The sequence below is a fragment of the Bufo gargarizans genome, chromosome 2 (assembly GCF_014858855.1).
Source record: "Bufo gargarizans isolate SCDJY-AF-19 chromosome 2, ASM1485885v1, whole genome shotgun sequence".
In the NCBI taxonomy this organism is placed as follows: Eukaryota; Metazoa; Chordata; class Amphibia; order Anura; family Bufonidae; genus Bufo; species Bufo gargarizans.
In genome coordinates this window covers 327877725-327890512 of record NC_058081.1, presented here as the reverse complement: position 1 = coordinate 327890512, position 12788 = coordinate 327877725, and the positions used below count along the sequence as shown (strand labels likewise).

At 43.7% G+C, this 12788-nt stretch overlaps 1 protein-coding gene across 1 annotated transcript in view; it reads left to right on the top strand.

The window, feature by feature from the left end:
- The window catches only part of METTL25 (methyltransferase like 25), a 310650-nt gene that overhangs the window by 59910 nt on the left and 237952 nt on the right, over window positions 1–12788 (top strand). The gene's annotated exons all lie outside the window — the stretch shown is intronic.

Sequence of the window (12788 nt, the reverse complement as noted above, 5' to 3'; positions counted from 1 at the left end):
CAAGGTTGAAACCGGATTCATGCTTAAGATGGTTTTGGCGGGCATATCCTCGTTCCTCGACTGTATAACACCTGAACACCCTAGAATAGTGAGGGGACACGACCATCGGCTCCCTACACTTGATACGGAGGTAGTCAGGGTCACCTGGGATCCAGCAAACAGGAAAACACAAATGAATGAACAAAACTTATCTGTAGAAGACTCAGTAGTAGCATCCAGCATGCACACACTCCAGGAAGTAGTATAAACCGCAAAGTGATGCAGTATGGGAAGGGATTTAAAGGGATGCAATCAGTGCAACTACATGACAGCTGAGAGAGGCTAACGAGATGAGAAAACGAAAGCAAAACAAAAGGATCCTCAAGCAGGAGGTTCTGAAGAACGTCTGACAGAGCTTCTCAGATGTCTGGTGGTGACAGCGGATGACTTACTCATCATAACTTCCAACCCAGAGGTATCCTTACCCCTGTTATCAGAGCTGTTTGACGATTTTCAATGTATATTGAATTTTAAAGGGAACCTGTCACCAGTTTTATGGTGTCCTAACTAAGGGCAACATAAATAAGTGACTGATTCTCTTCAAAATGCTGGGTCACTTTCTTAAATTGACCCAGTCAATCTGCCAACATCTTGTATTGAAAAGCTCCAGCTTATAATGATGAGTCATGAATATTCATAAGCTCCTGATTCTCCCCGCCCGCCCACCTGCTGCTGAGTGACAGTTATTTTCCATATGAATCAGCAGCAGGTGGGAAGGGGAGTGGCTATAGCTCTGAAATAAATATACGCTGGACTCAATGACATCACGCCTGACTCAAATCAGCTCATTAGCATGCGGCATCTTTGTGTGTATATTATGAGGTAACCATCTGTCACACCAGTAAGTGAATACATCTAAGGCACTTTTTAGTAGTTAATGATTGTATATAATTAGTTAGATTACAATCAAATATCCACATGACAGGTTCCCTTTAAGATTAATCCGACAAAGTCGACAGCCACGAATATCTCCTGCCCTCAGAACATGATCCAAAAGGCAAAATCCAATGCCAGTTTCGGGTGGTCACCCAATTTTATAAAATACTTGGGCCTACAGCTGTCCACCAATCCTGATAACTGGTTCTCTCAAAACTATGTCCCACTGCTTCGACAAATAGAGTATAATAGCTTCTTAGAAAATCCCATATATCTCATGGCTAGGTCGGGTCAATCTCCTAAAGATGATGATAATCCCAAAATTACTATATTTATTTAAGACCCTTTCCAAATTCCTGCCCCTTTCCTTTTTTGCTTGAATCTGTAAAACTTTCCTAAAGTACACATGGGGAAATAGAATGTGCAGAGTACCCCACTCCACCATGATTAAACCTAGACACGTGGGAGAAATTGGTTTCCCTGACATTGAAAGCCTATATAGATCGGTTCAGCTGACATGTATATGTTCAGATTGAGGAGGAAATGGTGGGATACTCACTTACCCAAGCTCTAATTGCGTCACGTCAGGGAAACATCCTCCCACCGGAACCTTTACTCTGACAAAGGCTCCTCTTTCTGTTTGGGTGCATTCCCAACTCAAACCCAAACTACGGGATCACGCCTCTCCCCTACTGGGTTTAGAAGATCTTTGGGCCTGAATGACTCATTTAACACCCTTTGGACTGGCAGGGAGAGAATAGTAAACGGTTATAGATTGTGACATTTTGGAAGACTGAACTTTCCCGGACCTACCTACCCTACAATCTAAGTGCTCATGCTTTAAGATAGACCACCTTACCTGATCTCAGCTTCTATTCAACTACAAGAGCTTACCGATTGCAGACATTTTACAAAGGACAATTACTGGTTTGAAAAGTTAGCTGCTCAAAGATCCCCCGCCCGAAGCTCATTTCTACAATATATAAAATGCTAGTGGGCCCCACAGACAGTACTGCACCCTCATATATTACTACCTGGGAACGTGATTTAAACATTAAGCTCTCCGAGGAGGACACTGTAAAGTTATATAAGAATGCATCTAGGTGTATTACCATGCAGGAGACCTCCTATAAGGTAGTCAGTAGGTGGTATAAAACCCCGGCAGCTTTACATGCCATGAACCCCCTTATCCCCTCATCCTGCTGGAGATGTCTCTCAGGCCCTGGAACTTACTTACACTTATGGTGGGACTGTCCCCTGATTAAACCCTTCTGGAGTAGAATAGGAGTTGTGCTTAACAAGGTATGTGCGGGAGCTCCTGTGTCATGGCGGGGAGCGGGGAGCGGGGAAAACCCCCCCCCCCCCCCCCCCCCCCCCCCCCCCCCACTGTGCAATGACAGTGGCTGCAATGCCAGATAGCAGGGCACAGAGAGCTGGTCACCACCTAAAGTAACCCTGAGCTCTCCCTGGACTCCTAACGCATGAGCCACCTCAGATGGAAAGGGGGCTCATGCTCATGAACCTAGGACACTACCATCCCTGTAATGCCCTAGGCCTAATGACAGGGCAGAGACCACCCATTCATCCTACACCACGGATGAAAAGGTGTCTCCAGTGGCAGACAGGAAGCAAGACCATGGGATAAACAGTATGGCAGGTAAGTTACACAGCAACATAATTATGCTATCCACCCTTACCTGCCGTAGCCAAGATGGAATGCAGCTCCAGGCTGGGAAACCCACAGTCTTGTCTTCGCTTAAACCCCTCCGGGAAAGCATGCCCCTTTCGAAGCCAAGACACCACCAGAAAACCTCCATACACCAATACAACATACACCAGGTGGGGGAGGAAAACAGAGACACACCGGAGGGGACACACAGCCAGGGCAAGGAAACAATATAATAAATAGGGGTGACTCACACAGACACAAAGACATACCGTCAGGGAGCAGAGCTCCTACTGAGGCAGACAACAAAATAAGACTGACCACAGGCTCCAACACACCATCATATAAAGAGGCCTGAGGTCACACCCACCACACCTAGCAGACACACCTAAATTAACCCTGTGACAACCAAAATGGGGAAAACACCAACTAAAGGAAAGTGTACGTGCAAACAGCAAACTACTCGTTGCCCCCGGCAACCAGTCTGCACAGCATCACGGTCAAACAGTAATTTGGCCGTGACATCCAGCTATCGCACCTACCTTGCTATTTCTGAACTTACTGACTGCCTCCCAGACTACCTATAACTGCTTACATTGTACTGGAAACAGACACAAACACCCCCCTTATCCCACTGGCTGTGGAAGGTGGACCAAATAGCAAGGTTGGAAGAACTTGGATCATACACATATACTTCAGCTGTCAAATACACTAAGATCTGGTTGCCCTGCCTGGTATTTGCTGAAGGAACTGATTCCCATCAATTTATGACAGATTGAGGTTAAAAGATTGACCACTCCCTATACAACTTGAGATGTTCCCCGCGCATTCCAAAGTCCAGCACTCTAATGTACTTTTACTTTATTACAGGCACTAGCCTAACTGTTCTTAATGATTATGTTATATCATTTTTACTCCCACTACCTTCAGTTTTATCTTTATATCTATATTGGTTGCTTAGGTGATCTAGATTCATAAGAGACTTGTTTCCAGCTCCTGTAGTTCATTGTGTCATACAAATTGAGTCTGCAATTGTATTTCATGTGGGAAACTAATGTTATTCACATGGCTTAAGCCATGTGACATTTACAAAAGATTTTATTTTATTTTTTTGTAAGACATGCTGTATTGTTGATTACTTTATTAATAAAAATAAAGAATAAAAAAAGTGCTAAATATGCAGGGCCAAATTTATCATTAAAGTGCACCACTTTTAGTCGCGTGAAAAAGTTGCAAAGTGCTTGTTTATGACTATCAATGGCACTTGCTCAAAAGCTTTTTGGCAGGTGCTGTTACTCTGCTGGCCTTGCCACTTTCCCGAAAATGGCGCGCGGCGGCGGAGGAGGCGGCAGAGCCAGCATCCCTGCAACAGTTGTCATCTTCTACGCACGTTTTCTGGTATAGGAGAACACTGATATCTAATTCTCAGTTCAGGAGCACGGACTGTCAGATGCTGTGCCTAATTTATGACTAAGCGTACGCCTTGTCATAAATCAGGCGCAGCATCTAGCGCTGCGCCTGGTTATCATAGCCTGGGTATGCCGCCGAGCTATAATAAATCATGGCCACAGTGTATAAAAATATAACCTAATTAAAACACACAACCACCTTTATGCAACTTTGCAGCAAAGATTAACGAAAAAATTCAAAATTACAACCTAAGTGCGTACGTTAGCAGAGTACTTATGCAAATAAAATGCAGTATAGTCTGCAAACAAGTGTAAAATGTGTGGAGTTTATACAAATCTCACGTGTCTACATTCAATGATATATGTGCTAAAGAAATGCAAAAAACTGCTGGAATGCAAGTATTTTGGATTATGCAGTATATCATTTCCAGCCCCCTATACAAACTGTAATCCTGTACATACAGTATCCTATACAAACTGTAAAACTGAACCTCATATAATGCATTAACTAAGGCTACTTTCACACTTGCATTCGGAGCGGATTCGTCTGGTGTCTGCACAGATGGATCCGCACCTATAAGGCTACTTTCACACCTGCGTGTCCGCTCGTGAGCTCCGTTTGAAGGGGCTCACAAGCGGCCCTGAACGCAGCCGTCTGGCCCTAATGCATTCTCAGTGGAGGCGGATCAACTGAGAATGCATCCGTCTGCCAGCGCTCAGCCTCCGCTCAGTGAGCGGACACCTGAACGCTGCAAGCAGCGTTCGGATGTCCGCCTGGCCGTGCGGAGGCGAGCGGATCCGTCCAGACTTATAATGGAAGTCAATGGGGACAGATCCGCTTGAAGATGCCACAATATGGCTCAATCTTCAAGCGGATCCGTCCCCCATTGACTTTCAATGTAAAGTCTGAACGGATCCGCTTAGGCTACTTTCACACTTAGAAATCGTATTTTAGTGATCTGGATAAATTAAAACTTAGCTTTTATTATAGCTCTATAAGATGAATGGGATTTTGTTCCTCAAAGTAGAAAATAAGGAGGTAGGTAATCACAAATTGCTCGCAGTGTCCCACGGTCTAACGGGACTTGTGCTGAGGGCAACACTAGAATGTCCACAATGGCAAGGAATGAAACAACTGATGTACTCCAAACGTGATGCTCCAAGGTCTAGGCAATCAGAGTGGTGCACATCAGTATTCAAACCGCAAGGTAGTCAAGGTTGGCACACATAGGCGCCAATATCTGACACATCAAGGTGGACATATGACAAGTATTATACAACAGAAAATATATGCACAACGACAAACACAACACAAAAAATGACATGGATGCATAGATATCTGTGTTACATATTGTACACTGATGCATCCACAGCATATAGGTGCACGGCGGCACCGCTTGAAAGAAAGACACACCACCAGGTGTCCTACCGTACAGATTTTGTGTACTCGGGGCACCTCTGTTCTTGAGTCTTTATCAGGCAGGGTGGTCCTTTTGCGGCAGTTGGAGGATACTTGAAGGGAATAGAAATAAAGATTTTCTTTCCTATCCCTGATTGGCCCTCGCAGCCCTAGAATAAGCCTCCAAAACTAGCCACGAGGTGTCCCACTATTTGGGCCCCCGTCCGGAACCTAGCCCTGGAATTGTGGTCCCTAAAAAGGCCCTACAAGGATCCCTACATGCACGTTTCTGGGGTAGGGGAATAAACCCCTCCCCTCATCAGGGGATATAATTTCTATGGGCCGGAGAATACAAAAAGAGGGTCACCAGAAATGGTGGCTCTCCTATAGAGTGAAGCGCACAGGTAGGTGCGCAACCGGCAGCGGGAATAAAGGAGAGAGGACAGATGAAATAAAGTTCCCTCCCTTTTGACACTAAAGTGGAGCGCACGGATAGGTGCACGGCCGCAGTGAAGATAGAGAAGGAGGACAGATATAAGCGCCCCTTGTCTTCTTGTAGTACACAGGTTGGTGCCGCAGGCATATATGATGAGGTATCATATATGCCTGCGGCACCAACCTGTGCACTACAAGAAGACAAGGGGCGCTTATATCTGTCCTCCTTCTCTATCTTTTTTTTCGTTAGACAGTCATTGCTATAACTGCAGCGTGGAACTGGGATTGCCATATAGATGTATATTTTATATAGATCAGGATTTTTATAGATTGAGTAGGGACAGTGTAGAATGTAAACTTTATTGATGTTTGTAAATGTCTATTTGGTAAATGTCTGGGTCATGGTATTAAGAGTAGGATAGATAGGAGGATTGGTGGGTGGGAATTTCACCCAGATCCGCCTGTTCCTGAAAACCCGAACCGAGCGCCAATACTTGTATGTGATGGGTATATATAATAATTAATAAATAAATATTTTGGTATATAGTAGTTGAATTAGATGTGGCGTGAGTACGTACGGCCCGTCGTATGTAAGATCGACCGATTCAATGTTTAGCAGGTAATTACAGCATATAGGTTAAAAGCGTGTAGAAAAAGATACATGTATCAGATATATACTAGAGTATCGTATACTTTTACTCACTTCACGAGGGGGGTGGTTTATCAGGATAAGCATAATACACCTGTAAACCAAAACCTTCTGTTCAGTTGTCTTTATTTGTGGTAAAAATCCGGCTACGGTTAAAGGGGTTGTCCAGGTTCAGAGCTGAACCTGGACATCCCTCCATTTTCACCCCGGCAGCCCCCCTGACATGAGCATCGGAGCAGTTCATGCTCCGATGCTCTTCTTTGCCCTGCGCTAAATCGCGCAGGGCAAAGGCATTTTTCTGAGTTCCGGTGACATACCGGGCTCTCTATGGGGCTGACAGGCAGCCCGGTGACGTCACCGGCACTGATGGGCGGAATTTGGCTCTGCCCTAGCCAGTAAAACGGCTAGGGCAGAGCTAAAGCCCGCCCCTCAGAGCCGGTGACGTCACCGAACACACTGCTGGGCGGAAGTTACCGCCCGGTAGTGTGTTATTGAAAACACAAGAGCCTGTGCCCTGCGCGATCTAGCTCAGGGCACGGGAGCGCATCGGAGCATGAGATGCTCCGATGCCAGGCTCAGGAGGGCTGCCGGGGTGAAAATAAGGGTATGTCCGGGTTCAGCTCTGAACCCGGACAACCCCTTTAATATCAGAAAATAGACTTGGACTTTCTGAGCGATAGTTGGTGCATGTTGGGCAATACATTTAACCCCTGAAAGTGCACTATCTGTCCACTGTTTATCAGCACAATGTACAGGTAAATGGTTTTTTTAATGATATCACAGATTTGTGGATACACAAGGTTATAATTCGGGACAAAAACCGGAGTGGATTGTTTTTCTCTCCTATTCCCATATACAGCTTCCCTCTTTGTGGTTTTAGGAAATATCAGATCCACACATGGTTTAGATGAAACCTATTTCTTAGACTGACTTAAAGACTGGCCTTAATAATGTCGCAATGAAAGATGGTCGGCAACAGCATTCATCTCTTTTGAAAAAGCCTGATCATCAGAATAATTGCATCTAGCGCGTATACACTAACCCATGGGTATGTTTTGAATAACACGTGGGGGATGACATGATGCTGCAAGAAGAGTGGTGTTGCCGGGAGTTTCCTTGCGATATGTGTGAATAATCACCTTAGATGTACTTACGTCACCTGTGAGAAGAAGATCTAAAAACGGATGGTGGAAGCATCAAAATGGAGGGTAAATTTAAGATTAAGTGTATTATTATTGAGATATTCTCCAAACAGTGGTACTGTCGGCTGTTCTCCAGACCATATAAATAACAAATCGTCAATATAACAACCGTACCACTGCAGGGACGCTCCCCAAGGATTGTCAGAAGAGAAAAAATAATTGTGCTCCCACCATGCCATGTAAATATTTGCCATGGAGGGCGAGAATTTTGCCCCCATGGTTACACCAGTGGGCTGCAAGAAGAAACGGTGATTAAACATAAAAACATTATGCTTAAGCAAGAAAAAAGCCACATTCAAAATATAATCCTGAAAAGTGGGACGAAAATCAGAATATATATTAAAGGAACCACTTTAGGGAAACAATAGCTAGATTATGAGGAATAGCTGTATATAGAGAGGTTACATCCGCTGTGATCCAAACGAACCCAGGCTGCCATACAAAATGATAAAAAAAACTGTAAAACTGTTCTGGTATCCAAACCTGGGATCGATTAGACCAAGGGCTGCAAAATACTGTCAACCCATGCAGATAGTCTCTCAGTGAAAGACCCAATACCTGCCACAATAGGATTCATGGACGGTGGAAAACCACCCTTGTGAACCTTTGGCAATGAATGGAAAATGGGAATATTAGGATGAGGAACATAAATATAATCCACCTGCTTTTTGTCGGCCTGCTTAATTATAACATCATTCATATTCTCCAATTCCATAAGCGCAGTGCGTTCTCAACACAAGAAACCGTGAATGATCTACAAGTGATCAATCTTTCTTCTGAGATATTGACTCAATCCCAAATCGATGTTTTGGCAAGGGGTCTGTCCTTTTCGCCCATCTGTCACTTTGATTTTTATCATACCATCATTGATGTCAATAGACTAGCCCGTAATCTTACCCTAAAAAATCATTTTTCTAATGCCGATATGTCAGATGATGTACATGTTCCTTCTTCTAGTTCGTGTTCTACATCATTGTATCCTAATGTGGCCTCTTTTTCCTTTCAGGAACTTATGAATATTTCTTATATTCAGCAATTCCGTCCAATCTCTGAAGAAACGCGTTAATGATTTTTCTCATAGCTTTGTTACTCATAATCGTGACTTTAATCCTGTTCAATCACGTTCACCTGCATTAGATCGTTTTCAGGAGTTGGTAGAACGTGCCTTATGCATTTTTGATAATGCAGTGCGAACGCCAAGTGCGAACAAACCGCATAACAACACCCGGGACCCCCGCCGATCAGCTGTTTGAGAAGGCAGCGGCGCTCCAGCAGTGCCGTGGCCTTCTAACTGTTTACCGCCGGCCCACTGACGTCACGACTAGTATCAACTAGCGTGGGCGGGGCTAAGCTCCATTCAAGTGAACAGAGCTTAGCCCCGCCCACGCTAGTTGATACTAGTCGTGACGTCAGTGGGCCAGCGGCCCGGCGGTAAACAGTGAGAAGGCTGCGGCGCTGCTGGAGCGCCGCTGCCTTCTCAAACAGCTGATCGGCGGGGGTCCCGGGTGTCGGACCCCCGCCGATCAGAAGCTGATCTATCCAGAGGATAGATCATCAGTTAAATGAAAGTGCAGAACCCCTTTAAGTCAGGTGAATACCTGTGTTCTTTGTCATGAGTAAGGATCCACATTTGGCGATCCGAAACGCGTAGACGTGTATTGTATGTCGGTTTTTAAGGCATTTTTTCATTAAAGATTATTTTATTCCTGGGAAGCTGGATTTTTCCTGTTCGATTTTAGCTACATGTTGGCGTCCGCTTCCTGACGTCTATCCGTGCCTCCCTTGGCTATAAATAGCCAGGTGAGCACTGCAATCTGACTTTGGTTGCAAGGATATATGAGGTACGTCCTTTGCTGGTGAACTGCAACCCTTATAGAACGTATGACATGCGTTCTTGGCAGGGAAAGGGTTAAGGATGCATGTACACACTTACCTTATAAACCAAATCATTTGTCTTGTATCTATGTTTCTTTTTTATATTACTTTCAATAGAGTCCTGAGCTGTGGCCGCCTCCACACTGAAGTACTTTCATGTACGTTTTATGTAATTTTCTTCCTGTTTCATGGAGCTTTAATTTTGTGTTTCTTCCACTTTAAGGAAGTAAATCTTTTCATCTGCGATGTTGGAGGGAGGTGCAGGCTTGTTACAGTACTGAACAGAGAATCAATAAAAATAGTAATAACGTAGGCGACGCTTGTGTTGAATGATTAAATTCTGCACAATGAGCTATCATACTGCTCTGGATTAAATGCAGCAGAGAAATGAGAAGTAGTAAAACAACAGCGCAAGTAACGATCAGCTTTGATAGTGCAAATGGCCCAATAAAGCTTAATTTAGGTGTTTCATACGTTCTTTCCCATAAGACTTGAGAGTTCAAAGCTTTCTTTTATAAGGATGTGGAGAGGCATTGTTAAAGGTAAGTATCGAAAGGATCACATTTCCCTACTTAAACACATTAACATACTCTTTTAGCGCTAATCAACTTTTTCTCATAAAACATTAAAATTCTAACCAGATTGCTGCTATGGATGAAAGAGGACAATACATTTTAAAAGTAGATCCCTCCCCTCCAAGAAGTGAGAGAAGGGTTTTCGAAGTAATATTAAAGTGAAGTCGGAGGGACCTTGGATTGGAGTTGTGTTTTTCTAAGTAGAAGAAACATTTGCAGAAACTGATATGGGATCCCGCTGAGAGTTACAGTGAATAAATCTGTATCGTAAATTAGCCCGCTACATGGATGTGACATGGAAATGACACAAAGATACATTAGCTATTTGGAGAGTTGTGAATAAAGATCAGCTGGATCGTACTAGAGTAGAAGTAAAGAAAACTCCTGCACTTCTTATTTCAAAAACATTTGACTTGGATAAAATAAACCTATGGAATAAATAGTTACAAGAATAGGTGCACTAATGTGGTGGATGCAAACAGTAACATCGGACTAAACCCTCACACTGATGTTAAAAATAAGACTTTAGCCAGTATATCCTTATATTAAAGACATACCTGAGCCCGCGCACCACGCCAAGGTTTCTCAAGTGGCACGGGACCTAACGCTAAACCTGCCTGTACCGTATGGGTAGTACCAGGAGCAAGTGGGCAAATTACAGCAGCGTAAGGTCCAACTCGCAGCAAACAGCTCCCAGTTCCCTCCAGTGTGACTAACCACACATCCAAATAAACCTCTCTAATGAGAGGCGCAGTCTTGTGGTCTTTTCTTATCACAGATCTCCATGCTTCTTGGTCCTTGGGTATACTATTCCATCATAGACTGGGGAAATCTGATTTTACACAGTTGTATGACCCTGTGGGCTGTATTGCAGCCTCATGACACAGTGTCATATTACTGATTTAAGGGTCCATTCACACGTCCGTTGTTTCTTTCCTGATCTGTTCCGTTTTTTGCGGAACAGATCTGGACCCATTCATTTTCAATGGGTCCTGAAAAAAATCGGACAGCACAATGTCTGATTTTTTTTTTTTCAGGACCCATTGAAAATGAATGGGTACAGATCTGGTCCAGATCTGTTCCGCAAAAAACGGAACAGATCAGGAAAGAAACAACGGACGTGTGAATGGACCCTAAGGCAACCCCCTGGTTCAAGAAAAAATAAATAAAAAATAACTGGGGAGCGAGCAGAACGTCTTTTTAGCCGCAGATCTGCAGATTCCTAGGCTACTGTTTTGTCATCCAAGATGGCCTCACAACTTCTCAGACTAACTGATGCACACTGTGCATTTGATAGCACAAGATGCCTTCTGCCTTTGAAATGGCCAGGGCTGGTCATGTGAATGGTTCTGGCCAATCCGAGGGCAGGATGGACATACAGAAACAGTCTTGGAGTTCCAAATGCACAGTGTACATCATAAAAGGTGCGGCCACCTTGAATGACAAGGGAGGAGCTCCGAACTGGTGACTTTGTAGATGAAAATGAGGGCACCAGGTAAGGCTACTTTCACACTGGCGTTTTGGTTTCTGTTTTTAAGATCCGTTCGGGGCTCTCACAAGCGATCCAAAACGGATCAGTTTTGCCCTAATGCATTCTGAATGGGAAAGGATCCGCTCAGAATGCATCAGTTTGCCTCTGTTCTGTTTCCATTCCGCTTTGGAGGAGGACATCAAAATGCTGTTTCCACCGTCTGACGAAACTGTAAGTCAATGGGGACGGATCTGTTTTCTCTAACATAATCTGCCACAATAGAAAACGGATCCGTCCTCCATTGACTTTCAATAGTGTTCAAGACGGATCAGTCTTGGCTATGTTACAGATAATACAAACGGTTTCGTTCTGAAAGGATGCATGCGGTTGTATTATCTGAACGGATCCGTTTGTGCAGATCCATGACGGATCCGCACCAAACGCGAGTGTGAAAGTAGCCTTAGGGTTCTGTTTGCTCCCAAATTAATGGGAATTAATTTCTTGTACTGGAGGGTCAGTTTAATAATGAAGGATTATTTCAAAATCCAGCATTGTTTGACCTCTTACATCAATATGAGAGATTTAGTACCACAGTCCTTTGGTTTGATACAGAATGTACTTTATACCAGAACAATTTTCATCTTATTAAAGATTCCTGCACTATATCGAACCGTATCATTGCATTACATGATCTGTCTTCAGAACACGTCAAGCTTCTGTACGAGCAGCTATACGCTATTGATTTACTGGCAACAATCAAGCAAAAGTGTCCAGTGAAAGGTTACTAAAAGATGAAGCCTTTTTTTTCTAATACAACTGTTATAATATGGATCATCTACAAAAGGAGTGGATTTGTGAATTGGGGTCCTTTCATATGTGCTATTATACATTCAGCTGTATCTCTGTATTATAATCCATCCTGTTATGTACCATTTCCCAGTCTGAATGCGGCCAGCAGTGGAAACAATGGGAGAGATTTATTATTACGGTCAGAAGATGCACCAAACGTAATCACAGTGACTCGCGATGAGTGATCAATTTGGTGCGTCATGTTAGACACTTGTCTCTTTCTTATGCCACCCCTTGGTGGACTTTCTTAAAGAGGACCTCTTACTTCTGCTTGTCTTTTTTTTTTTGTAATTATTTGCATCCTCCTTGTAATAACATTTCTGGAGCATCTAATATGGCTCTG